Here is a 27826-nt window from a genome sequence, read left to right as displayed (position 1 = left end):
TTCTATTTCAAAATCTTTAATATTTGTTATAATTGCCATAATTAGCATCATGTAAATTGAATTGAAAAACATAAATGCTTTAGATATAAAGTAGTAATTTTAAACATGGGACTAAGTACAAAAGACTTCAAGGCGCCAAGCTTAAGACTCCTTATGTACATAAAAACAATCACATACAATTAATGCTGGATTGTTCCCACAATTTTTTGATCAAGTAATTATGAATTAAAACTCTCAGTTTTCTAAAAACAATCACAAAGACAATTTTGTTAAGATGAAGACATTATAATGAAAAACAATCTATAATTGTGTGTGTAGATATATTTGTTGAATTTACGACCTTCATAGTCTAAAATTTGGGAAAGTAATGTTTTTGAATTGATCAGCACAGCTAATTAACTAAATTCACATACTTAAAATTTGAAATTCAAGCAAAGATGTATATAAAAAACAATTAGACAATGTCCAGCTGAATTTTAGAATTATCCAAAGTATTGCTAAGAATTTGTAGATGGGCTATCATTTTAAACAATACTTGGAAATATTCCATAATCGTTTATGCCCAAAAGCAAGCAGGAATCCTTTAATCCAGTTACACAGAAAATATGAAATCATAGGTAGGGCTTTTGATTTTTTGCTTTTGTGGGGTTTGTTCATCTGTAAGTTAAAGGTTGTTTCCATTAAGTGTAAATTTAATCAATATAACCAATATTTGCAACAAGGGCATTTCAGAATGCAAAGAGCACCTTTCTTGATTAACTGATATTGAAGAATGCTTTACCCTTAGTCCTCCACGTGCCTACCCTTAGGAAAGCATGCTCTCTGCAAAGGTTGTATCTTTAAATCATATTTGCACACAACGTAAATGAATGACCTGATCCCATTTATGTGAATTCCCCTCAGAAATCTCAGGGCTTGTCAAAAAGAAACATGATATTGGCAAAGGCACCTTTGTTTTCTCCAGATGTTTTTTTTTTTTTCTTTTTTTTGAACAGATTGTTATGCTTGGCCAAAATAAAACCAAACATACGGCATTGAGAAATATATGAAAAGACAGTGCACTCTGAAATGCTTCATGATCTCTTTTCCCTCTGCTTGCCTGTTGCCACTTTTTGCTGCCCTAGGAGTAGGCCTGTGTCTTGTAAATATGAAATGCTTTTACGGAGACAGAGAATTTCATATCGAAGACTGATAGATTTCACACTTTCTAGTCGTTTTCCAAAGGGTCCGCTGTCCCTGGAGACTCCCAACCTGATGACGTCATAGTCCTCTTCCAGGAGCTGTTTTTAGTTCCACTTTGGCTGATTTCATGAAGTGTCAAATGCACCAAGCCTGCTGGGGTGACAAATATTTCAGTCTCAACAGATTTGTGCGGCATTGGCATTTCCTCCTCGTTATTGTTATACCATTAGGTTTTTATTAATGAGGCCTGCAGTGGCCCCAGGCTTATTATGCAGGATTAGAAATATAAAACTTGTTTTCTGGAGATATTTGGTGTCCTAACATTCAGATTTTCCAGCCCTCAAGAATGTTATAATAAAATTACTCAAGTCCTAGAAAAATGAGGCCAAATAATCACATTTATTCTGTCTTATTGTTAGCGTATTCCAACCGACATTTTTCTAACAGGTCTATTTTGGTTTGACCCAAAGCGTTGGAACCCACTGTGAAAATTGGCAGGCCATAGGAGACCAAATGTCTGTTCAGTGTTCTGGGATCTGCCAGCCTTGGCCATTGGTGCTCTGGAATAAAGAGAGAAGTAAATGTTCTGCTGGGTTTTCTTACTGAGTGCCACTCAGCAAGCCCTGAACCGTCCACACTTAAACTATTTTAACTGAACTGGCTCTGTGTTTATTACAAGAGATGTGGTGGAAAAATAGTCTCTCTGGGACAAATATTTTGTTCATGATTTATGGAACTGGTTGATAAGTCACTGTTTGTTTAGCAGTACTTACTTCACATGCGAATCCTCAATGAAGATCTATGAACAGTTGTTTCTACTTTGCTCTTTAGACAAAACATGTAAGGAAAACCCTCAATTTTATTTAATTCTTCAATCCAATGGTCCATTTTAAGATGGGAATTGTCTGTAGGGTATCAGTGAATTATTATCTATCAGCCACATTTCATCACATTTCAAGTGATAATATAAAGCTAAAATTTGAAACAATAGCTATAATTTTCTAGTATTTTCTTAAGGACTTTGATAAGTCAAAACAAGGAGTTCCTTCAATGCTTTAGTTTTTATCTGTAAAGACAGATCCTTAATATGCAGTATATAAAGATTCACACACACTGCATGTAGAGAGATGAATCACAGGTGTGAATATTGTTTTGACTATCTTCCCATTGGGCACTGAGACAGACAGCAAGGGGTATTAGGAGCTACTCTGTAAACAAGAGACTCAGCTGCTTCTCGTCCATTCTGTTTTTGTTGTTGTTGTTGTTCTGGGTTTACTGAAAATATTACAGCATAGCAGAAAGATTCAACCGGCTCCAACTGGTGTTTTGAAATTCATCCCAACTGTAGGCTGAGTGACCTGCAGTTTGGACAGACTCCCGAAGTCCAAAGACTTCAACTTTTTTTTTTTTTTTTGCATGAAAATCTACTTCAATGATCTCTCCTTCTGCACCTTGATGGAGATAGCTGTCACTAGGTCTCTCTGAACCTGCTTCATCCAATGCAAGATGTAGCATGCTATCTTCTTGTGGAGCTTCCTGCTAGGATCTCCTTCCATGCTTTCTTTTTCCTGTTGAAGTTGTTCCCTCGGTGCTTGTACTACTTCTCAGTGATGACTTGGGCCACCTTCATGGTTTTGGTGTAAATGCAGCCCCTGTTAGTGGGTCCTAAGTAGAGAGGAGTTTATTGTAAATCTTGACTAAGTGCCAAGGCATTTAACTTCTCTGTCTTTAGTTTCCTCAGCTGTACTGTTTAAACAATACTATAAAAGAGCTTGAACTTTCCTCTGGAGGTTACAATGTTATTTGAATTTGTTTCTTTAAAAACTGGGAGGAAATGTTCAGACCCTGGTAGGAGCAGATCCTGAGAGTCTGTTGCTTGCCTAAAGCAGGCTGTAAGCTAAAAAATGTGTATGTCTAAAGGATAGAAATATCATTTAATCTCTCTAAATATTTTCCTTGGAATAATCAAGTCTCCGGATGTTAGTGTACTGTATAACACCATCTCAATTCATAATTACTAATTTTGAGATTCTGTAACATAATCTTTTATTATATGCTAAGTAGTATACATAAATATAGAAGATAGGATCAAAGCAGTCAGTGGAGAATCTGCAATATTTATAAACCTGGTCGTCCAAGGGCAGAAATAAGATTTGAACTGTTGCAGAGGTATCCCAAAAGAAAAGAAAACAATGTTGAATCCTTGAAGTTGAATGTTGATTTGTTCAACCTTATGGCAATCTAATACCTTATGAATATTCTTCTAATCTTTAAGGCGATAAATAGCAAGCTTCATAAATTCTGCCTGGACCAAGGAGAAACAGAAACTCTAGCCACACTACAAGCATATGATTTGGGAGGGAATGAATGAGGAAGCAGGTTCTGTATTAGGTATCTATTTCACAGCAGAAACATCTGACTTTTGAGTTCAGCAACGGTCACAAGGTCCACCTCCTAGTACACAGAGAGCACTGGTGCTGATGTCAGTGGCAGTGTAAGTCAAGTTCAAGGCTCCAAACAAAAGCATCTAGTGGCGGGTGACAGCAAGCAAATTTGTGCTGTTCTCCTTGCTGCAACTTTGGCAGTGGTTTTGGACTTTGGTCTGTACTTACCCTGGTGCCCTGTTTCCTCTGTATTCTTAACTGTTATGAAAACTGTGTGATATCCTTTGAATAAATTTCTTTTCTGTTAAATCAGCCAGAATCATCTACAACCAACCTATATTTATACAACTGAGTACAGGCAATTTGATTATTTTTCCCCAACATAAGCTTCATGGAAACAAAAGCTTCTCTGGATCAGAGTGCCTCAATTCAAATCCTGGTGCTGATAATCAATAGAGGTATGATTTTGGAGTGTCTTAATCTGTGCTTCAATTTTTTCATATGAAAAGTGAAATAATAAATATTAATATGATTATATCAGGTAATACTGGTACAGTGTTTAGCATAGTGCTTAGGATACACAAAGCACTCAATATTAGTTGGCTGATACAATAAAATAGTAACAATAACAATATATTATGTCAGTCACTAATGAAGATCCATATCTACATGTTTCAATATTCTGGTTTTCACAAAAGTAGCTCTTATTAAGAATATATTTAAATCAAACTGCATAGGACTATTTTGTCTTTATTTCTTCACAATTTTTAAAGTTATTTATAAGACTCTCATTTCTTCCGACAACTCTACCACATATGAAATGTCTTTCTCTTTGGATTTATCTAATTTCTGTATTAAAATAGAACACTAAAAACTTGTGACAGGCCGAGCTTGGTGGGTCACACCTGTAATCCCAGCACTTTGGGAGGCCAAGGCGGGTGAATCATGAGGTCAAGAAATTGAGACCATCCTGGCCACCATGGTGAAACCCCGTCTCTACTAAAAATACAAAAATTAGCTGGGCATGGTGGTGCACGCGTATAGTCCCAGCTACTCGGATGGCTGAGGCAGGAGAATCGCTTGAACCCGGGAGGTGGAGGTTGCAGTGAACCAAGATCACGCCACTGCACCTCAGTCTGGCAACAGAGTGAGACTCCGTCTCAAAAACAAAAAACAAAACAAACAAACAAAAAATTGTGACAAAGCCTGGCAATATTTGTGGCCCAGCAAGATTTTTTTAAAAATCAGAAAACCCTTGAATAAAACACACTTATAAATTTGCAGTCAAATTATTTACACATTGAAGTGAAACATCAAATGTTATCACATCAATGAATCTGAAAGCTTTGATATTTGTCTATTGATTTTGAAGAAAAACAAAAAATAAACAGCAACCAAAACACACGTGTACATTTACATGCATACACAATACTCAATTTCATTTGCCTCATTATGTAAACTTAAAAATATTTATACAGCTTTTATATTACATTTAATTTTAACTATATTAGAATTAAGAATCAAATGTAAAGCATTGTTTGTTTATTATGAAATCTAAGTATTTAGTTCTCCACTTAAATATAGACTCTCAGTGGAGATATTAAGTAGACTTTTAAAATATGTGGCTTTATTCAATAATAATTTTTTATACTTGAAATCTACTTATTAAATCTGAAAAATGGAATTGGCATTTAACCTTTATTCTAAATACATTCACATAACTTGTCACCACCAAAATGTTTGATGCTTGATATAAACAGATACTGCTCTTAAAATCACCTTATTTAAAGTAACTCAGTTAAGAAATGTTAAAAAACCTCTTTTCTCTTTTTAGAATTGTGTGTGGAGCACAAGACATTTAAATATGTAAATGTCAGTGAGTGATTAATATATTCCCTAAACTATTGTAACTAGAGCATTTTATGCTATAATTAAAAGACTTGCTTAACTACTATAACTCAAGTAATGAAATTCTAAGGCAATGGGAATTATAACGTAGAAAATCAGTCTTATTTTGATAGAAAGAACAAAAAATAGAGTCTCCAGCTTATTGCTCACAGCAAAAACATAAGAGTGTGAGCATTCAAGGGCACCTAGAAAATGATGGACTATTTCCCTTAAGTATTAAATACCTTCTAGGTCACCTGCCTTTTGCTTTCTCTGCACTTTACCTTTTAGGTCATTTAGGTTTGTGATTGAATAATACTTTATAATTCTTAAGGAGTTCTCCTCATGTTAAGTTTCCTTTGTGCGAATATATTATGTCCACTCTAATAAATGTGAATTATTTTGAAATTAAAGTAGGAAAATATTGATAAATGGTATAGCCTGCTCCTTTTCTAAATAGACAAATCCTTGACTTTATAGACTAATAAAATCCATTTAACTATTTAAGTTTTATATTACAGTTTCTTACTCTATTTTTTAAAATTTTCTGACTATACATTCATTCTCTATTTTGCCTTATACCTATTTATAACTGAATCAATTTCTACCATCAACTCAAACCTTGAGCCCTTCACTAGAAAAACCTCTATATATGTATCATTCTATACTTAATGCAGTTACTGCCACATGGAAGGCACAAAATAAAATTGGCAGAAGTGAATAAAGGAATGATTAGATGTTCATATACTTGTATTAAATAACCCAAAAGTTTATTTATGGGCAAAAATCTCAACATGATCTACTAAACTAGAAAATTCATATTATGTTTTGATGCTTTCATAAACATGAAATAATTCATATTCCGATTTTGTATTCTTTATATTTTATCTAGGAAATCTTTCATTTCCATTTAAAACAATATGAAAATTATGTGTTTTGATCTTTGTAATGTGAAAATGGGACCTTTTTACTATTGAAGAAAAAGTTTTAATGATATATGAGCTGGATTACATTTTAAAATTAACCCTGTGTAGCAGTATTTGCAGAAGATCCATACACTCCGTCAAATTGCCATTTTATGGGTATAGTTAAGCTATCTTGTTCTGAGAAAAAATATCACTTTAATCAATATTTATAGTCCATAAAGGTCTTTCAGAATTGGAAAAATATAAATACATTAAGTAAGCCTTTTTGTACTTATATACACACACAAGCACATATAAAATTCTTTATTAAACTGAATAAAACACCCACTTTTGTCAATATATGCATGGGCAGTGAAAGCAAACTTATAAAGAGATTAATCCATTCCTAAGCAATAAAATCAGTAGTGCCAGTTATACTTTTTCATCAAACCAGCTTGGAAAATTCCAAGACTATCATTGCTTGTCTTTTGCATGTGAAGCTGTTTTGTTTGAAGGAAGTATGGCAATTCACAATTGTTAGGTTAAAAGTAAAAGATTCTTACTGGAAAACATAAAAGGCTCAGACTGATAGTAACCATCACATATGAGGTTCTTCGTATTATCTGTAACCATCAAATTTTTTTTTCTAATTTCTCCTCCTATTTCTTTTTTCATTCTATACGTCTTCTTTATGAATCATGATTGTAAGAAGAAAAGTCAACTATAGCTAGGTGAGGCAGTAAAGGGTTTTTATGAGAATAATGTTAAGAATTTGAGAATTAATGACCAACTATAGGATCAGACTTTGAAAAGAGGTAAAAAATTAAAAGTAGGTCAGGAAATAAGTATTTAACAGTCTGGTTAGGACTCTGCCCCTACCACGGTAGAAATCTCACACTACGGTCCTGGTGCTGCTCTCACTGAACACAACAAATTTGTTATAAATGAGCCCTAACCCTTCTTCTTTGTGCCTCTAACTCCAGATTAAAGTTTTGTGTGGGAGCAACTGATTGGCTGAGCCCAAGTCACATTCCCAAAACTTAGGTCATCAGTGGGCAGAGAACTAAAAGTTAGTCCAACTTATATACTACCATGGTGAGAAGCAGAACACTGCATCTCATATTAATACACAAAATTGGACAGTCCTCCAAAATGAGAGAAAGCTGACCCCAGAACAGCCCAAATAAGCAAAGTGAAATGTTCATGCCATTCTTTCATATTGTGTCGTCACTGCTTAAGGTTTTGTGATTTTGTGATATATTAAGAAGTATATATATTCGGTCTTTGTCTCCATTATCTGACACAAAATACCTAAAATCCTTGGACTTTCCAAAATAATAAGTGTTTTATTGTATGCTAATGAGATGACTAGTAGCTGAGGGTTCCAGGATAGCCTCAGGATGGTGACTGGTTGCCAGGAGAACCAATCTTGTGATTAAAGGGTTGGAAATTTTAGCCCCAACCCCTGACCTTCTGGGAGGGAAGAGAGACTATGGGAAACTATTCACCAAAGGTCAATGGTTTTAATCAATATTGCCTAAGAATTAAGGCTCTGTAAATACCCAAAAGCACAGGGTTCAGAGAATTTAGAGAGCTTCCGGGTTGGCAAACCTGTGGAGGTGCTGGGAGAAGGCATGGAAGCTCCACACCTCTTCTGGACACCTTGCCGTATGATTTTCTTCCATCCGACTATTCCTGAGTTGTATCCTTTTGTAATAAACTGATAAGCTAGCAAGTAAGCTTTTATCCTGATTTCTGTGAGTTGTTTTATGAAATTATTCAACCCAAGGAGGAGGTCATGGAAACGCTTGATTTAGAGATAGTTGGTCAGAAGCACAGATGACACCCTAAAATTTCAGTTGGCATCTGAATTGTGTATGGGGGGGTTGGCAGTCTTGGGGGTCTGACCCCCTAACCTATGGGATCTGTGTTAACTCTGAGCACCCAATGTCATAATTGGTTGGTTGGAAAACCCACATATTTGGTGTCAAAATGTTGACAGTACATAGAAGAGTTTTTGTTTGTTTGCTTTTCATTTTTAGATTTAACTTACCACTGAATGATTGCTCAATCTGTATCTTCATCTAAAAACCCATTCCTGGGCTTCATACACTTATATACAAATACTGATGAATATTTAAACTTATATATTTCACACATGCCTCAAAAACTAAATACAACACATACATATTGTTATTCACCCATTCCTCTCTGAAAAAACATCTGTCCCTCAATTCTTTTCTCAACAAAAAGTACAATCATTCTCCTAATTGCCCAAATCAGGAAGCCGTTGAAATTACTGTACCTTTTCTTATCTTCCCACTACGTACAACAAATCATTTACCAAAATTGGTCATTTCTATGTCTCACTGCCTCTCAATCAACAGCCTACCACCTTCTTCCTTCAGGGTTCAATATTTGCCAGATTATGGCAAACATCTCTTTTCTCTGTCTATACTATTGCTCCTCTCCCATACTTTTCTTCCATGCAGTCAATGTGATTTCTCTAAAACTAAAATCAAACTATGTGAAATAACTTCTTCAAGAAAATCAAAAACTTTGTGTGATCACCAGTATGGTTTAAAAGTTCCTTATCATGGTTACAACCTGTAATGAGTTTGACACATGTTTTGTTCTTTGGTCTCATCTCTCAATATTTTCTTAGCATCATATAAATCAAGTTTATTAAATTACATTAGATTCATATTTTAATAGAAAACATAAAATAGGAATAATTAATGACTATGTTAAATATACTCATTAATTGTAAGAAACATGCTATTTTTCAGAAATAAAGTGTAAGAAAAGTATGCGTCTTGTGGCTGACAGCTAGAATTCCATGAATACTTATATTTCCTGTCATTTCCATGCCTTGGCAGAAGCTACTCTGTCATCCTAGAAGGTACACTTCACCTCTGCTGTACCCTTCACTAACAAACATTTAGTTATCTTTCAACACTCTACTTAAAAGCTATGTTTTGGCAAAGTTTACTGACCTACTATTCAGCACCTTCCTCAATACCTTAGGATGCTCTTAGCAGCAATATTCTGACTTCGTACCTGCCCTTGTCTCTACCCACATAGTTAAGTAGTGTGGTAGGCTGAATAATGGCCCCCAAGGTTAATGTTCTGATCTTCAGAATCTATAAATTTTGCCTTTCATGGTAAAGGGGACATTGCAGCTGTGCTTAAATTAAGGCTCTTGGGTTTTGGAGATCATCCTGGTTATCTAGGTAGGCCCAATGTAGTCACAAGAGTCCATATGAGCAGAAGGCAAGAGGGTCAGGGTAAGTAATAAGAGACGTGAAGTGAAAGAAAGACTGGAGGAATAAGAGGAAGAGGCTATTGACCAATGAATGCAGACAGCTACTGAATATTGGAAAAGACAAGAAAACAGATTCTCTCAAGGCCTCTAGAAAGAACCAGCCCCACAAAATTGTAAAACTTTAGCTGGGTGAGAATGAATTTGGACTTCCATCCCTCCAGAATTGCAAGCAATAAATTTGTGTTGTCTTAAGCCACTATTCTTGTGGTAATTTGTTACAGCAGCCAAACAAAAACAGAAACAAAAATGGATAAAACACTAAAACTAATTCTAATATACGTGCTTTCAAAATTATGTATTATATTTATCTCTGTCATCATTAGGTGCCTTAATGACAGAGATCATGTATTTATCTCTGTATCCCTGCACTTAACAAGACAGCCAGCATACAGCTGGGAATAAAATTTGTTTGAAAGAATGAGTGAGTGAATGAATGAATAATGCTCAGATATTTAAATGAATGCATTAATAAGCAGAAATCTATAGATATATTTTCTGGTTTCTAAGAGACTTTGGACTTTCTAAATAATTCCAACAAGGGCCAATGATTGTACATCAACTTTGCATATTTGATTTATAGTGAAAATATGCTGAACCACTTGGGTTTCCTGAAGTTGCTAATGCTTGAAATTCAAGATATGAATTAGGACTATAATCATAGACTCCAGAATGTTCCTACTTTGTTATGTCACCAATTGTGCTCTCTGGAAATAGAAGCAAAGTATGGGGTACAGGATGTTTATTAGGACTCACTACATGTGAAGAGAGATGTCAGAAATCAGTATCAGGCTAAGGAAGAGTCAAACAAAAATGCAGATTTGACAAAACATCAGAAAAGCTAGCAACGAGTTATGGAGTATTGCCTGCGGAAGTGACCCTCTTAAGGTCAAAATGGCAAAGGCCTTTGTTCTCTGTCTCATTCATTCACCAGATGGAGCTGCCCTGACACATGTGTGACCTCTAATAGGTTGTCCGTGGTTGAGGCAGACCCTGCAGGAGTTTCAAGCTGGTTTGTACGTCCCTCCTTGAAGGACTGAGCAGCCCATCTTTGTATCGACAATTAAACCCATGTACTGAAAGTTTCCTTCGTCCCACGTCATTAAGAACAGCTAGAATTCCAGATACATCATCATCTTTCTTTTTCACCACGAATAAATGCTTTGTTTAAACTGAAATATATAAATGCTTTATTTGTTTGGAAATATGTTTAACTCATCATTTTATTTAAAAATAGAAAATTGGGTGAAATATCGAGAACTGGTGGATAGGTTGGTGTACTTACCAGAATTACTGGAAATTATGACATTTGACTAAGCCTGTAGAATTAAAGAAAGATCTGTCTCTGATAGAACGAAAGGAAGATATGTCTTTAGACACATGGTAATATAACATGTTATAAAGCAAGCAAAGACTTGTCATTTCCCATACTTCCTACTTCAAAAGTAAACACATGCTACAGACTTCATGTAATTTTTCATAATACAAATAAACATGGGTACATGTAATGATATAATCATCAAACTATGCTCAGTAAATAAAAGCCTAGAATTTTCAATTAATTTAGTAAGGGAAAAAATGAAATAAACATTATTAAGTGAAAAGGAGAATAAAACAAAGTCATTTTGATATGTGATTATGATAAAATATAAACAAATTTATATTAAGTAACTCATCGTAAACAAATAAAGGAGATGATGATTTTCCAAATAGTAGTTACAATTTAAAAGTTTCAAATTACAAGAACATAAAGACCTGGTTGCAAGTCTACTGAGGTAATAGTTGTTTAGATTGAGGGACTGAATACAGAAGTTTTAAAAAGTCAAAATAGAAAAAAAAAGGGGGCCAAGAAAGCATAGTTTAGATAGATTTTGGAAACATATTACTGCTGTCAATTAAGCTATTACTTTAAAAGTGGCTATAATTATGTATATTTAAAGCCTGTTAATTGTCGGTATAGTATACACGATTTAGCAATAAAATATTTTCAAAGGGGCTATGAAAAACAGGAAAGATCTCATTGTTAAGCAGCAGTCATTTTCAGCTCAGTGTTTCACATAGTTTCTGTTACCTAGTAGCCATTAGTTATTAGTTATTTGGTGAGTTTATTCTACCACCATCCCCAACACACTCTTCAGCTTAAATTATAATAATTTGGACATGAAGAATCTTTGTAGTAGTGCCTATGTATAACAGATTGATTTTTTGGCTCCAAATGTTCACTCATACCCCTATGTAGTTTATTTGAAACGCTATCTTGACCCAGTTTTGTGGTTTTGACAAGAGGCTGGTCAGTTCCCCCTTTCGAACAGCTAAGTTTTTGCCTTACTGTATTTTCACACTTGAGACCAGTAAGCACCTGCCTAAATCACTCTAGGGCCAGCTATCAGACAATTAGTGACAGCCTTTATGTCCCTGAGCCAATGAAATTATGCAAATTGGCCAATCCTACTCATTCTTGTGCTAGTCTCCATTAGAGAGGAACATGCTGGCCACATACTGGTATCTCCTGGAAATAGAGGCTTTTACAGACCTTAAGTCTGTGACTCTTCATATCAAGCTGCCAATTATGTTTTGAGTCACAGAAGCAGAACCAGACAAGCTGGGCACAGCTACAAAGGACTTCTCGATGTAGAATGGAGTAAATCAGCCCTCTGGCATATTCCACTTGCAAGAGGGGATGGCCTCCAATGACCTCAGTCGCTTGCCAGATGCCATGGTGTTGGAGAAGTTTACCCCTCTTCCAAGCCCTTTAGATATCTGAGAGCCGCTTATGATTAACTGAGTGAACAGCAGTGGGAGTTTGTAGAGTGTACAATAGCATTGTCACTGTCATACATGATGGAGCACAGGGAAATATTACTGCTTTCCATTTTTTACCCAGAATGTTCCAGATAAAGAATGAAACCCAAGGGTCAGGTCGCTTGCCCAAACTAGGTAGTCATCTTAACACTAGATATCATGGTCAGCAAATGGCTCCATCTCCACATTTTTGCAAACTTTTGAACCATTGCCTGAGAGTTGTCCCCTTCAGAGTAAAGAACTTTGAGAATCTCTTGCTTCACAAGTATCCAAAATATATATCAAGGTTACACATGTTGCTATTTACACTAAGGCCACAATATAGAGTCTTCCTGGGATACTTCTTATTCACTTTGACGTGTCAGACATTACTGATAGTGACTAAGCCACACATTTCACATTTCAGAATACACAATACTGGGCTCTTACAAAAGGCATTCAATGGAACTTTTCTCTCTGGGATAGGTCCCAGACAGCTAATTTAATTGGGAGACCTAAATGGGCCTATCAAAGAACTCCTATATAAGTTACAAAATGACAAATGAATTCCTAAATGCATCTGTATCTTGCCCCATAATTTAATTTTTTAATTCAAGGCCCAACATATGTAACACTAATTTTAAATATTGTTCCCAATTCCCTTGGCTATTTTGAAAGTTAGATATATCTGACCTCTGTGTGTACTCATGGCTCTCTGTAAAAACATACACTCCTAAACTCCTATGCCTTAAGGAAGAACTTGTAGCAGTTACTAGCATCAGTGCCTTTCTAAACATTAAAGAAGATTACTACTTTCCCCAGAAAGGAAACTACCTCATATCAGTCCACCCATTGACTCCCTTGGGGAGTGAACTTCCCATTTCCCAGTGCCTTCTCCCTACTCTTCCCACTTCAACTCACCACCACGACCTCCCACTCTATGTTTCTGAACATGACCACAACCACCTCTTCACTTGGTTTCAAACAAATATCACTAACCTTTACATATGCTTTACTAACTGTATACCCTCTACAAGGTAACTACTGGAACTACCACCTTGACCCAAGGATACATCAAGATATTATTATCATAAAACCACATAATTGGTACTTTTAAAACATTTTACAACTCCACCAAGATATTGTTAGGGACCCCAGAAATTCCAGCTCTGTTTTCTTAGTAATGCCATAAAATGGAGATCTTGGTGATGGACTGGCCTACAAGGACTCTTTATTCTTCTACATGTTTTTCTCCTATTTACTCCCATAATAAAATGTCTTCTATGCTCTTTGGACAATTTATACTCTACTCTGTGAAAGTCTTTGCTACTATTTGGCCATTGAAATATGCCAAATAAGCTCAAAACTGATGTCAAGACTTTAAGCGGTAGATTGTAACAGTTTTTGCTGCTGTTTAATCACTGTCTGGACCCAGTTTTGAGGCCCAGGCTAGAGGGTAGTCACTTTCCCTTCTTGGCAGCTGATTAAGTCCACTCCCCAAGCCAATCACTCCCCTTATTGAGCTTTCAAACTCTTGGCCACTATGTAGGCTCCTCAATTGCCCCAGGGCCAGGTATCAGGCAACTAGACACACTCCCTAAGCCCTGGAGCCTGAGAAATTGTTCAAGTTAGCCAATGCACAAGGATCCTGGGAAGCTAGTTGAATCCACTATACTTGTTATATAAATTGCCCCACCATAGCTTCAGCTTGCTGTTACCCTTTCTCTGGATGCAACTCCCTAGGTGGCCCTGCCTGGAAAATTTGGAGTTGTAAGTAAAAGAATTCTGTCTTTCATCTACTAGAGTGTTTTTATGATTTGTTGTTTTTATCAAAAGGATCTTTAAACTTTAAGAAACACCATATACACACACTTTAACTTCCTCCCACTAAAGTTGGAGTACATGTTCCTGTCCCTTTACTTCACTGCTGTTTGATTTGATTTCTTTTTAAACAAAAAATATTGCTGGAAGTGAAAGTGCACCAGTTTTTAGTCTAAGCCTTCAAAGACATCTCATTCTTCCCTCTTGCTCTGTTATCGTCATGAGAAAAGATACCCTGGGGTAGCTGCTATCCCTTCAGGAGTAATGAACTTACGTGAAGCCAAGCCTCCCTAACCAAGTTCAGGTGGACTCAGACCTGAAGGTAGAGCCATCCAGCGGAATTGTGGAACCATTCCAAGAGTGGGATTTGAATGAGCTGTCCCAGTTGACCATGGATGGATAAAAAGCAAATGTTTATTTTGTATGCCAATGAAATTTTGTGCCTCTGAAATTTTGTATTTTTGGCAATAGTCAACAGCTACAATATGCATACATGTTTGGCTAAGTGCTCTAATTATGTTTGGAAAAAAAAAGGATAGCCTGCAACTTTTGAAATCTGCTTTAGCATTGGGCAGCTATAAAAGAACAACACACTAAAGAGATCTATCTTCTCTTTATTCTTTTCTGTGGACTGAAAATATTATGCAGAAGCAAGATGGGATGTCTGGAATGACAATAGATCATTTTCTTTCAACAGTGAATCTACATGCACAAATCCCTGAAATAGTACTTCTAATTTGACAAAGACTCCTCCTTGGTAGTGGTGACTGGTAGCCATGCCTGTTAGTTTATTGAACATAAGCATGCAAGCTCTCCGTTTCATGTGAGTGAGGACACCACTTCTCACACTAATGAGTGAAAAGTAATTGGTCATTATCCATTAGAATTCAATTATTCTAAGGTGGAACATCAGAAGCAACTAGAATGGACAGGGTTAGATCCTGGATATCACACAGGGATAATGACTTATCTGTTATCATTGACTTCCAGTTGAAGCCATGCCATTGACAGGCAGAGCCCCTCAGCAGGTGCCAGGGTATGGTCATTTCCAGGTTTTGTTAGGAACACCTTTTCAGAAGAAATCTGTTACTAGAGGTTGATATATTATCTTGTTTCAAAGTGGTATATTTAATTTCTGAATTAAAAAGTAAGGCCAGGCTGGGTGCAGTGGCTCATGCCTGTAATCCCAGCAACTGGAGGCTGAGGCAGGAGGATCGCTTCAGCTAATGGGTTTGAGATCAGCCTGATCAACATAGTGAGAACTTGTCTCTTACTAAAAATCAAACAAATAAAAAAAAATCAGCAGGGAGTGGTGGTGTGTGTCTGTGGTCCCATGTGCCAGCTACTCTGAGGCCAAGGCAGAAGGATCACTTGAACCCAGGAATTTGAGGCTGCAGTGAGCTATGATCGTGCCACTGCACTCCATCCTGGGTATCAGCAAGACCCACAGACCCTGTCTCAAAAGTAAATAAGTAAAAATAAAAAATAAACGAGGACAGAGATTCAAAGCTGGAGACAATTCATGTGATCAATGAGCAAAATAGTGCATTGCATTTCTCTTATTTGCTCAGTTTGGTCATAAGATAAGTTTAGGAAATAAACCTTTGTTTATACTGTAAGGATAATTTTAAGATACATAAAATATATTCTTTACACAGCATTTATAAGGAAAACAATATTTAAGATTGAGACATCTCATTAATATCCTGAAAAAATATGTAAAAGTCAAGATACTGAAATTATTTTGAGGAATGAAAATATATCAAAGTGTCAGCAAATAAAAAGAGTGAATGAAACTATAAAATACTTGTTAGTTTTAAATTTATTTGACCTTGTGCTTATTGAAAGTATGCAAGCAGACATTTTGTGAATAGTTAAATGATAAGTATTATGGGGAAACAAGGCAATGGAAGACCACTCTTCTCATGATGAATTTATATTATAATAATTAAACAAGTCAACAATATAAGAATAATCCAGAGGCAAAAAGATTCATTCAATATTTATTATAATTGAAATATATCTGCATTGTATGGATAAAGTTCCTGTCATACAGAAAGTTTCAATGCTTTATTGAGGCTACACAGCTAAATGGAAGTACAGTCATAACTAGAACCCAGGTCTCTGGACATGAAGTTCAGGGATAATTTTTTACTCAAGGATCTGCACATGAAAGTAAATAGGGTGGTAATAATGTTTTATTAAGCATGGTAGAGATTCAAAAATGAGAAAAAAATTTAGTGTCAGTATCCCCAAAGTCTTTCTGGAAATTATACAATTGAAGATAGGTCTTGAAGGGTGGTTGAATATAGAGACAGAGGACTTGGGGAGGTGAAATAGGCTAAGAAAAGCAACAATTTAAATTTTGGGTTTGAATACTAGTGATTAGAGAGTTAGCATGACTCAAGTGTTAATATAAATAAATAAGTGTGGAAACTAAGTTTCAAAGACTGTGTATTATAAAGAAAACAAACTTCACATAATAAATTACAAAGGGGGTTTTGGAAGAGAGAAGTGTATTAGTGTTCTACCCTGTAACTATAGTTTTGAAAAACACAGTTTAAAAATGTTATGCAAAAATAATAAAAAGCAAATAGATGAAGAAGTGATTGCAGTTTTGATATGAGAACTGACATATTTATTGTTGGTTGGGGGCAATTAAAAGATACATATGTATATGTATAAAAGATATGATAGACTCACTGAATTTCATACTTAAGGACATTTATTTCAGCTAACTAAACATTGCCCAAGTCTCTTCTACAATACAGATCTAGTATTTGGTTTTCTGGTCCATGTTTGAAAACCCCAAGACCACTACATTAGTATTTTCTTCCAGTAGTCAACTCAGTTTTTGAGTATTTCTGGCTCTTGAAAAAAGTTTTCCTTATTCAGGTCTAAAATTGTAGTTCAGTGCTTAGAGTGTTTTCTAATTTTCTTTTTCAACCTGTATACTTATATTTTCTTCAACCATGCATTTTATAATAATAATATCGAGCCTCTAAATGAATAATACTATATTCCTGTGTTTTGAAAGTAGGGAGTCCATATCCAAACATAAGACTTCAGGTATAACGTATGTAGTCTATAGTAGAACAGAATTATCTTCCTTGGTATTCTAAACACTCAGTTTCCATTTGCATAACATATATATTTTTTTCTTGGACAAAATATCACATAGTCTTAAACTGAATATGAGGTCTCAGGTTCAATTCTTTTTCACAATGCTATTGTTAAAAAATCCTTTATTTACATGTGAAATTGGTATTTTGTAACCAAGTACCAAACTTACTCTTATACTTGTTAAATGTGCATTTGCTATTTAAATCTCTGCAAACTGCTTGTTCATTTTTACATTTGAATTTTGTTATAAAATGTAAAAATTACTGTGTTTTGTAGCATCTACAAAGTTAATAGGCATATTGCCTAAATTTTTGTCAAAATATTGAAAAATATTGAGTAGGAGAAGAGTAAAAGAATCACATTGAATTGAAAGTAGTAAATGACCAATTGGATTAAAGTCTGGCTATTGCTAAGAAACAAGGAAATAATGAGCATGTAGCTTAATAAATGGAAGGGAAGAATACCAAAAGTTCCTAGACATTAAGGAGAAAAAAAAGCAAAATAATCACTTTTATTTAATTATTGTACTTAAAATCAGTGCTACCGTTCCTAGTCTTTGCCACATACATTCACAAGTAAGTATGTTCCAAACATTACACTGTAGGGTTACATAGTTTTTCTCTCTCCACTTAGGAATTCCTCAGAAGTAGAGGACATGAACCATATATTGTTGATAACTCTATAGTTCCCAGCAAAAGACTGAGTATATAACATTATCATAGTGATCACATATTGATTAACTTAACAAATCATCTCTTTAAGCTTCATGATAAAAATGATGTTCATGTCAATTAATGCCTTTTTAAATTTTGGAAAAATATTTCTGCATTCATTTTAAAAAGTAGATGTATAAAGAATATAATGACATTAAACATTAAAACATATTTAGGCTGGTTTCAAACAGAATTTCATGTAGAACATGAAGCACAATGAATCTATTAAATGAGCCAGAATATCAAGTCACAGCTTCCTAAGCTATTAGAGGCTGTGTGGATCCTCTCTCAGCTGGAAGTAACTAACTCTAGGTGTCATAGCATCCTGCTGACAGCTTAGCTCTTATATGACAGTCGTGATTAAACATTATCCATAAATTTTTTTCATTTCATCAAATTGAATCATAGTTTTCAAGGCAAATAAAATATTCATTTTTCACAAATATTCATAGAGCTGTCCTCAAATGAAACTGTGAGATTAGACTTCTTCTAAACCCAACTTAGACAGAATGAATTTTAAAAACTCAATATAATGTGTCAAAAGTGAAAATTAACTCCATATTCATCTTCTACGTAATGATAGGGAAAATTGTCCAGGGCTGCCCTCTTGTCAGATTTTCTATTCCAGATATGCATATAATAAAATACAACAGTGTTTTAAAAAATGTGATGTCCTTTAAGAATGGAATTCTTTACACATGTGAGGTGAAGTAAAGGTAACAAAGGAGCCTCCTAGCTTCCCATGTCACTTCAGAAGATATTGGCTTCCGGTTTTTTCTTTTTTGTTTTGTTTTGTTTTGTTTTTCCCAATGAAATAAGGTAATAGAAATCACGGAAGCCTTACACTATAAATCGACAGGATTCAAAATAAAAGCTATGTGTGTTAAAAAAATGAGAATTTCTAGTCTTTTTTGGTTGATAAATTATTTGAATTTTCCTTTGAAACTTCCTGAGGAACAAGTTTAAGGAGGCAAAGTTATCTTGTTAGTTCTTGTCAATTCTACTTCTGAAAGATCAGAGTAGTATTGAGAGAGGCCACCTCTGGGCCAGAGGCAAAATTTTGGTGCATTTATTTTGTATCACAACTTTTTCACTGAGCGCCTGTTATATAACCTACAGGGCATTAGGTGTTACCTGGTGACAGGGAATGAGAAAAACCTTGTCTATTTGCTAATTAATGCAAAAAATATTTGTCAAAGCAGGCTCTTCTGTAGGTGTTGGGGATAATGCTTTAAACAAAGCAGACAACCTCTTGTGTGTTTTATATTTTAGTGGAGGAGGGAAACACTGAAAAAAAACATATTATAATATATAATGTTGCATAGTGAATCATACTATGAACAAAATTGAAGCAGGGAAAGGAGATAGAGAGAGTTCATTTATTCTTTCTTTTACCAAACATTTATTGAATGTATGCAGCACTATATGCCAGGTCCTTTTAGGCAAGCAAGACCTATCAGTTAATAAAAAATTGAAAAAGTAACCCTCATAGAGCTTACATTATTTTTTAAAGGGAAAAGCAATAAATATTATAAATAAGCAAATGACATACAATCATAGAAGGGAAAAGCAATAAATATTATAAATAAGTAAATGACATACAATCATAGAAGGCAAAATGTGCAACAGGAAGTTCCTCGTGTGCAACATCAAAGAAGGGAAGAAACTGATCTGATTAACAGAAGAGACAGCCCAAAATGTTGGTGCAAACTTGAAGTAGACCACTACCACATTTCAGCCCCACTCAGGGTTGGCCTTAGAGACAGCAACAAAGGGAACTTCTCCTGGTGAGCAGAGTTTTAAGCAGTCAACTCAGTCATTCATTTTGCATGAAATGGGAGATGACAAAAGGTACAGATAATATGTTGATTCCTGGGTTGTGGCAGTGGCCAGACTCAATGGTCAGAGTCCTCAAATGAAAAAGACTAATAAGTCGGGGCTAAAGAACTCTGGGAAGGAAGTATATGGAAGATCCTATAGGAGTGGGCACAACACATGCAGATATGTGTAACTAGTATTAATTTCTACCAGAGAGAACCCATCTCCAGGGAGCATCTCTTCAACAAGGTAGACAGGATGACTATTGTAATGCTTGCACAATGAGCACATGACCAGGGTGGTCATAGCAGAAGGATTAAGGCTATGCATGAGGCTAATGACATGTATTCATGTATTCATCTTCACCAAGGCTGATCTATTGCTACCATTCCTGAATGTCCAGTCTGAGAGCAGTGCATATCCATTGCAGAGTCTTCCATGTGACACTACTTTTCGGGAGTTTAAGCAGCCACTTGGTGACAGAGCTATGAAATAAGACCCCTTCCACCAGAAAGGGAATAAGGATTGTCCTTATCAGAACAAATGCACATTCTGGACATGAGTTTGCCTTTTTTTGCACAGTTTTTCAATCAACACCATCATTTAAGGGCTTAAAAAATGCCTGACATCTCAACAGAGCATTTCATGTGGGATTGCTTTAGAACAAGGAGCCTGCTTTATCACAAAGGAGGTATGTTGATGCATAGATAATCACAAGATTCGTGGGGCTTACTAATTGTATTCTACTACACTGATAGAATGAAGACTCAGTTAAGGAGCCAGCTCAGAGAAAAAAATCCCAGGATGTTGTCTTCTAGTGTATACTATATGCACTGAAGCATAGGTCTGGGAGGTAAGGAGTAGAAGTGGGATCCCCTGCTTGCCATTATTTCCAGTTATTTTTAACATATTCCCATGCTCAAAATATAGTGCTTTCCACCCCACCTTAGACTTTGCTAGTTTAGAGATGTTATTTTCCAAGTGGAGAAGAAATGTATGAACTACCTTGAGCTCCTAATCCTGGTGCAGATGGAATGTACTAGTGGGAGTCATCCATCTTGATAATCATGAGAAGCTATAGTTGCTACTACATAGTGAGGGCAAAAAGAAATATATCTGGAACCCAGTAGATTCACTGGGATATGTCTTGGAGATTTTGTATCCAGTGATAATAAAAAAATGTTAACTACATAGAACACATGTCCAGAAGCTCAAAGTAACTTAGGAATAATAACCCCTAAATCCAAGGTCTGGATCACCCCATTCAGCAAGACCCAAAATTATAGCTGAAGGTGGCCAGCTGTAACTTCACTGGATAACATCATATAAAGTTGTCTGTGTGCTGTTTGTTTAAGGATGCAGCAGTTAACAATAATACTTAAAGATTAAATTTTTATTCTTCTTCTCAGGGAAGAATCGAAGGTGAGGATTGAATATCGTAGTACAGTGTGAGCAGATCTGACCTGCTCTATGAATGGATTGTACCAAATTCAGATTATGCATTACCCATCTCTGCACACTTGCTTTGCTTTCTAAATTGGGTGGCACTCAGTGGCTGGTAATATTCTCATTCTGTGCCCACTCTCATTTCAACAGACTGAAAACCTTGCTGGATATGCCCTATGGGTGCCTCACTTTCAACCTACATTGGAAGTCCTTCCTTTTCTTTCCCTGGGTTCCTGATTACTGCTGAAGTATAAGATGCTGCAGTAATTAATGCTCTCTGGGGTGAACACTGAAGGCATGAGACAAGCTATTTAGATATTATTTTTCTCCCTGCTTCTCCCAAGGTAAACAGTCAGAGAAGCAACCCCTTTGAAGATGGCTCACTAGACAGAGCTATTGTCTCAAAGTTCTGACCTGTCTAACAATGCCACTCCTTATATTTGTTTTCCTTCCCCTACTAACTTCTCATCCTCTTCCCAACCTCAAGAATTTCTTGGGTTGCACAATCAATAAAATAGTTACTGTAAAAATTTTGCCTAGGGTTTGTGTTTTAGGGCAACAGTCCCCAACCTTTTTGGCAGAAGGAACTGGTTTTGTGGAAAACAATTTTTCCATGGACAGGGCAGGCGGATGGTTTCAGGATGAAACTGTTCCACCTCAGATCATCAGCCATTAGATTCTCATAAGGAACGTGTAACTTAGATCTCTCACATGCACAGTTCACAGTAGGATTCACACTCATGAAAATCTAATGTCACCACTGATCTGACAGGAGGTGGAGCTCAGGTGGTAATTCTTGCTCACCTGCCGTTCACCTCCTGCTGTGTGGCCTCGTTCCTAACAGGCCACGGACCAGAACCACTAGGTGGCCTGGGATTTGGTGACCCCTGTTTTAGGGAATGCTAAGACAACAGGTAAGAAAAAAAAAACAAAACAACAACAACAACAAAAAAAAAAACAGTTGCCCATATTCAGCATCACCTATGGGGACCCTGTGATATTACTATGAGAAAATTAGAAGATACAAATGCACTGAAAAAAAATAGTATCTCTTTCCAAAGTTTTAAGCAGACTGTGCCTGAAAGCCCTGATTTAACACATATATCTTCAGAAAATTCATTTATATATCACTCTGTGCAATGTGACTTTTCAAATAAAAATCATTGTTCTAAATTAAATATATTCATTTTTGCTTCGAAGTTTTCTTGTTCATGTATGAAAATTGAAGATACTGCTGTTAATGTGTTTGTTCTCCTAGCAAAAAAAAAAATTCTCAACCAGTTAAGTAATTTCAGTTTATTACTTACATGCTTTATTAATTGTGTGTATCAATAAATGTTAACAAATAAAGCTCATGGAAGTTTATTCTGTAAAAGGTGAAACATTTAATATGATTGTGAATGCTATTGAAAATTCAGTTTAAAAGTTTAACACAAAATTATTTCTTTTTATGTTAATAATTCAAATGAAATTTTTGGTGTAGCGTTCACTGTGGTAATAAAACTATAAAAACCAAATTACTAGGTTAAGAAATGTTGGCCGGGCACAGTGGCTCACACCTGTAATTTCAGCACTTTGGGAGGCCAAGGCAGGCAGACATGAGGCCAGGAGTTCGAGACTAAGCCTGGCCACCATGGTGAAACCCCATCTCTACTAAAAATACAAAAAATTAGCTGGGCGTGGTGGTGGGTACCTGTAATCCCAGTTACTTGGGAGGCTGAGGCAGGAGAAACGTTTGAACCTGGGAGGTGGAGGTTGCAGTGAGCTTAGATCTCGCCATTGGGCTCCAGCCTGGGAGACAGGGCAAGACTCCATCTCAAAAAAAAAAAAAAAAAAAGAGAGAAAGAAAGAAATCTTAATTGGTTGTTCTAAACATGCTACACATGAAACTCAAAATTGCAACCCAAATGTCCAACAACAATGATAGACTGGATTAAGAAAATGTGGCACATATACACCATGGAATACTATGCAGCCATAAAAAATGATGAGTTCATGTCCTTTGTAGGGACATGGATGAAGCTGGAAACCATCATTCTCAGCAAACTATTGCAAGGACAAAAAACCAAACACTGCGTGTTCTCACTCATAGGTGGGAATTGAACAATGAGAACACATGGACACAGGAAGGGGAACATCACACACCGGGGCCTGTTGTGGGGTGGGGAGAGAGGGGAGGGATAGCATTAGGAGATATACCTAATGTAAATGACGAGTTAATGGGTGCAGCACACCAACATTGCACGTGTATACATATGTAACAAACCTGCACGTGGTGCACATGTACCCTAGAACTTAAAGTATAATCATAAATATATATATATATAATTGCATCCTAAACAAGAAGTTGTGAAGATGTACATATATTTTATTTTGTATATTATGCTGTATATTTTGCTCACAGTCAAAATGATAAAACCAAATAATTTTTATGACAAGGCTGATGTGACGTCTCTCAAAACAAAACAAAATGGCCAACTAGAATATGATAACAGTCTTTCTGTCTTTGTTCTCCATCATTAGCTAAAATTTTAAAGTATATGGTACTTAGAAGAACTAACTTTAAGCAGCCTAAATGTAGTCTACTGATACTGCATTTTTAGCAGCCTAAGTGTAGTGCACTTACTGCATTTTTAATAGTCTTATAATTTTTATTGCAGTTCTCAAAATTAATTGTATGTCTTTGTTCAAAACATGTAATGAATGTAGCCTCACAAAACTTACCTTTAAAAAGTATAAATTAGTAAATTAAAATCAAAACTTGAAAACAGAAAAATATTAAAATTTTCTACAAACACAAAGAAAAATTGAACAAATAAAATGAGGGTACAAAGAAGTATAATATTTAATTCTGAAATTTTGCAAAGTTGGCTTTGGAATATCTCAGTCAGTGGGAGGAATCTTTTGAAGTGACTCCAGTTTTACTTGGATAAACTTATATTCTGCACCAGAATGAAATCAAACTGAAATTGCCTGTGATTTGATAGTATAAAGGTTTACAAAAGTAGTCTATATAATTTTAAATAACAAAATAGAAGACAAGTTTTGACTTCCAAAATATTCGTCAAAAATTATAATTGGAAGCAAAAGCATAGCACCTGCAAAAATATATGAGCTGAAATATTTATATATTTCATATTGAAGAAAATAGAGTTGATAATATCATTTATTTAGCAGAAATTTCTCCAAGCTTACAAGCTACTTCATTCTCTAGAGAAAAATTATTTTCTCAACTAAAAACTTTAGGATCCACAGAGACTGAGATGAGGGTTTCAGTATTTTCAAATTTATTAACCAAAAATTTTCATTTAAGATAATTTTTAGGCAAATTAAAAATAAATAGACAACATTAAAATATTTTGAACAAATACTACTGACATTATATTAGAGTTGGATACTATAAAATTAATTAAATAATCAAAAATATATTAAATAAGTTACTACTTATACTATTTTAAATCTTCCAATGATAAATATAAGGAAGTTTTTTGGTGTTTCATGTACATATGCTGCTTTTAGTTTTAGAAAATTGTATTTCAGAGAATTACTTTTGAATAGTACTATTTCATAGATCTAACACTATCATAACATCAATTGTTTTTTGTCAATAGTGCCTATGTCAAAATTATATACTTTAATTATTTTAGCTTTCCCTGTCATTCTCGAAAGTATTTTTTTGGGGGCATCAAATAGTATGGTCATCATAATGCTAGTACAGAAAACAAACAAACACATAAATTACACAAATAAATGTTTGATATAAATATCAAGTGGTGAGGAAAAGGAAAAGAAACTTTTGATCGAGACTATTCTAGATCAGGTGGTCACTGAAGCTATTTTGGACAAGGAAACCTTTTAGCACGTATATAGAAATGATGGTGGAATTGTGAATATCTATTGGAAGAGCAATCTAGGCAAAGGCAAAATATGAAAAAAAGAAATACCTCAGCCAAAACCCAGTCTAACTTGTAGTAGTGAAAAGGCTAAAGAGATTGAAGGAGAGCCAGAAAGGCCTAGTGGCTGGAAATTACATGAAATTTTAGGGAGAGCCTGGACCAGATCATAGCAAATCTTTGTAGGTTTTCAATATTTTTTTTCTTTCTTTCTATGTGTGACAGAGAATAGTGGAAGTTTTGTGGGGTGGAGTGACATCATCTGGTTTATGTTTAAAAACATTCTTCTAGTTGCTATGTTAAGAATAGATTGTAAGGATTGGAGCTAAAGAGGAAGGAATAATTATACAAAGAGCAGTAGGAAAAATACTAATAATTAAGAGAGAAAAGGAACTTAGCCAATTTGAACGTCCTCTACATATGAAGAACTGTGCTGGACATTTACAAAAATTATCTACCATTGCTAATGGATATGTGTATATATTTGTTGATTTGCTTCAATAGTATACTGTAATTGAAAGTTTCAATTGCTTATGTTATTCAAGCATATATGAAGATAACATACAAATATATAGTTAAAAATAGTGCAATCTGAAACTTTCACAATTACTCTTAGGAGGATTAGTGTTCAGTACTGAAATTAATGAAATGATATTATCTCAATATGCATATGCAAATATGAATAAGTAGTTAAGCTCAACAATAGCATAAGCAAAAGATTATGATAATAAGTTCCATTATCTGAATTAATGAATGGCTCACCTCACTTGATAAGGTCACATTGAGTCCCAGTGCATCTCGTAGTACAATTTTATCATTCAGCTCTATGAATCTGCTTAACTATTTCTGTATATTTTAACAAGAAATAAAAATCACAAAGAGATAAAGGTAAGTTGCCTGTGGGAGCCTGAAAAAAAAAATCAACCAGAATAACAAATTCTTCTTGGTTTAGAATATTCCCAAATTGTATGCTTTTTATTTTTTTCAATGATTCACCATGCAGGTATTTAAATAGTAAAGGAGGCATTTAAATGTTTCTTTGATATAAATCCCTATTTTAATCTCTAGTTAAGGTTCCTCAAATTTCTTGTCTCATACATCTAGTGATTAACAAAATTATATACATGGTGACATACACATAAGATCTATGAGGACCTCACTTACTGAATATTCAAATGTGATTATTGTATTACTCTCTAGCTCTGTGAGTTCCCTAAAAGGGAAATTTTGTGCCCTGAAAATAAATTTATGTGTGATTTTGTCAAATTATCCTTGGAGATAGAACCTGGAAGCAAAACGTATTACAATGCCAAATGTGTTTCTCAAAAGGCCAAATAAATTAAATCTTCTTCAGGGAAAACATATAAAGGCTGGATTACAACATCCATGCTCTGCATTCAGACTTAAAGCACCAAAGTTATACAAAACTGAGTAGCCCTATCAAATCATTTCATTATTCCCTGCTAATTACACTAAAACCTCTATACTTTTCAAAGCATTTTTATTTTGTCTTCTAAATGTTAGTAGTTTAAAAATAACCATGATTTAAGCCATTATTACTATATTCCTAGCTATTATATACATAACAAAATCTCTTACTCACCCCAATTAGAGGAAGTTGCAGACACAGGTTATGGCATAGGGCAAAAAGGTTGCTGCCTAATTGAAAAAAGATGCTGTCCAGGGACCTATAAATAGCTCTTTAAAAACCTCCACCTTTGCTATCATTTTCATTCAATTTATGACTTTAAAAACTGCAGTTCCAAAACTGGGTGCCAGAGTGCCTTGGCGCACTACCATGAATTAACAGGAGCACTGAGGGATATTTTAAAGTTTCTAGGAAAACAGAGTGACATCTATTGGGCACCAGGCAAGTTACAACTGTTAACATGGGAGCTTACTACTTAATACATGAAGCTGATAGCTTTGTGCTTTGTTTTTATTTAACTTAGGTGCTTTGTGAGAAAAAACAAGAACAAAAGCAAAAAACCCTGAGATACTAAAGGTGTCATGAACTCAGAGATTTTGAGAACCACTGTTTTGTACATAATTTCAGTACAACGTGCAGTGAAGCCTCAAGCTTCATAGTGAAGCATGCTAAGATCAATTTTTAAAGAAAGCATATGTAATTTTAAAAATTATTTGTTTCATAAATAACTGCAATTTATTACTAAAAAATGATAAAATGACTTAATGTACGTACGCCAAAAAAATATAAGAAATTATAGAGATGTATCTTTATGACATCTATGTAAAGGAAAATTTTATAAAGAGATTATTAAAGATGCTGATTATAAAATTTAAAAATGTTAACTTCAACACAATACAGTTTAAAACTTTTATCCATCACAAGACATAAAGTAGAAAATACACAACAAACTGATAAAGATATTTTCAGTAATATAATAATTAGTATCTAAACCATATAAAATTCTTATAAATTAATGAGAAAAGCAATCCAATAGGAAAAAATGGGGAGAAAAAATAATAAACATTTCAGCAAAAGTAAATTATAAATGGTTAAAAAAGAAACCATTCTTAAACATAGAAA

General features: G+C 35.0%; 1 long non-coding RNA gene across 1 annotated transcript; it reads right to left on the bottom strand.

Moving 5' to 3' along the window:
- Nucleotides 1–27062, bottom strand: LOC109025932 (uncharacterized). Its single transcript, XR_010129511.1, has 4 exons — nt 26879–27062; nt 26038–26121; nt 23076–23197; nt 1–1335 (listed from the first exon to the last, which is right to left on the bottom strand). It is a non-coding gene; the product is annotated as an uncharacterized lncRNA (long non-coding RNA).
- Nucleotides 27063–27826: the final 764 nt, after the last annotated feature.

This window comes from Gorilla gorilla, chromosome 11 (genome assembly GCF_029281585.2).
Source record: "Gorilla gorilla gorilla isolate KB3781 chromosome 11, NHGRI_mGorGor1-v2.1_pri, whole genome shotgun sequence".
NCBI lineage: Eukaryota > Metazoa > Chordata > Mammalia > Primates > Hominidae > Gorilla > Gorilla gorilla.
This window is presented reverse-complemented; position numbering and strand designations above follow the sequence as displayed.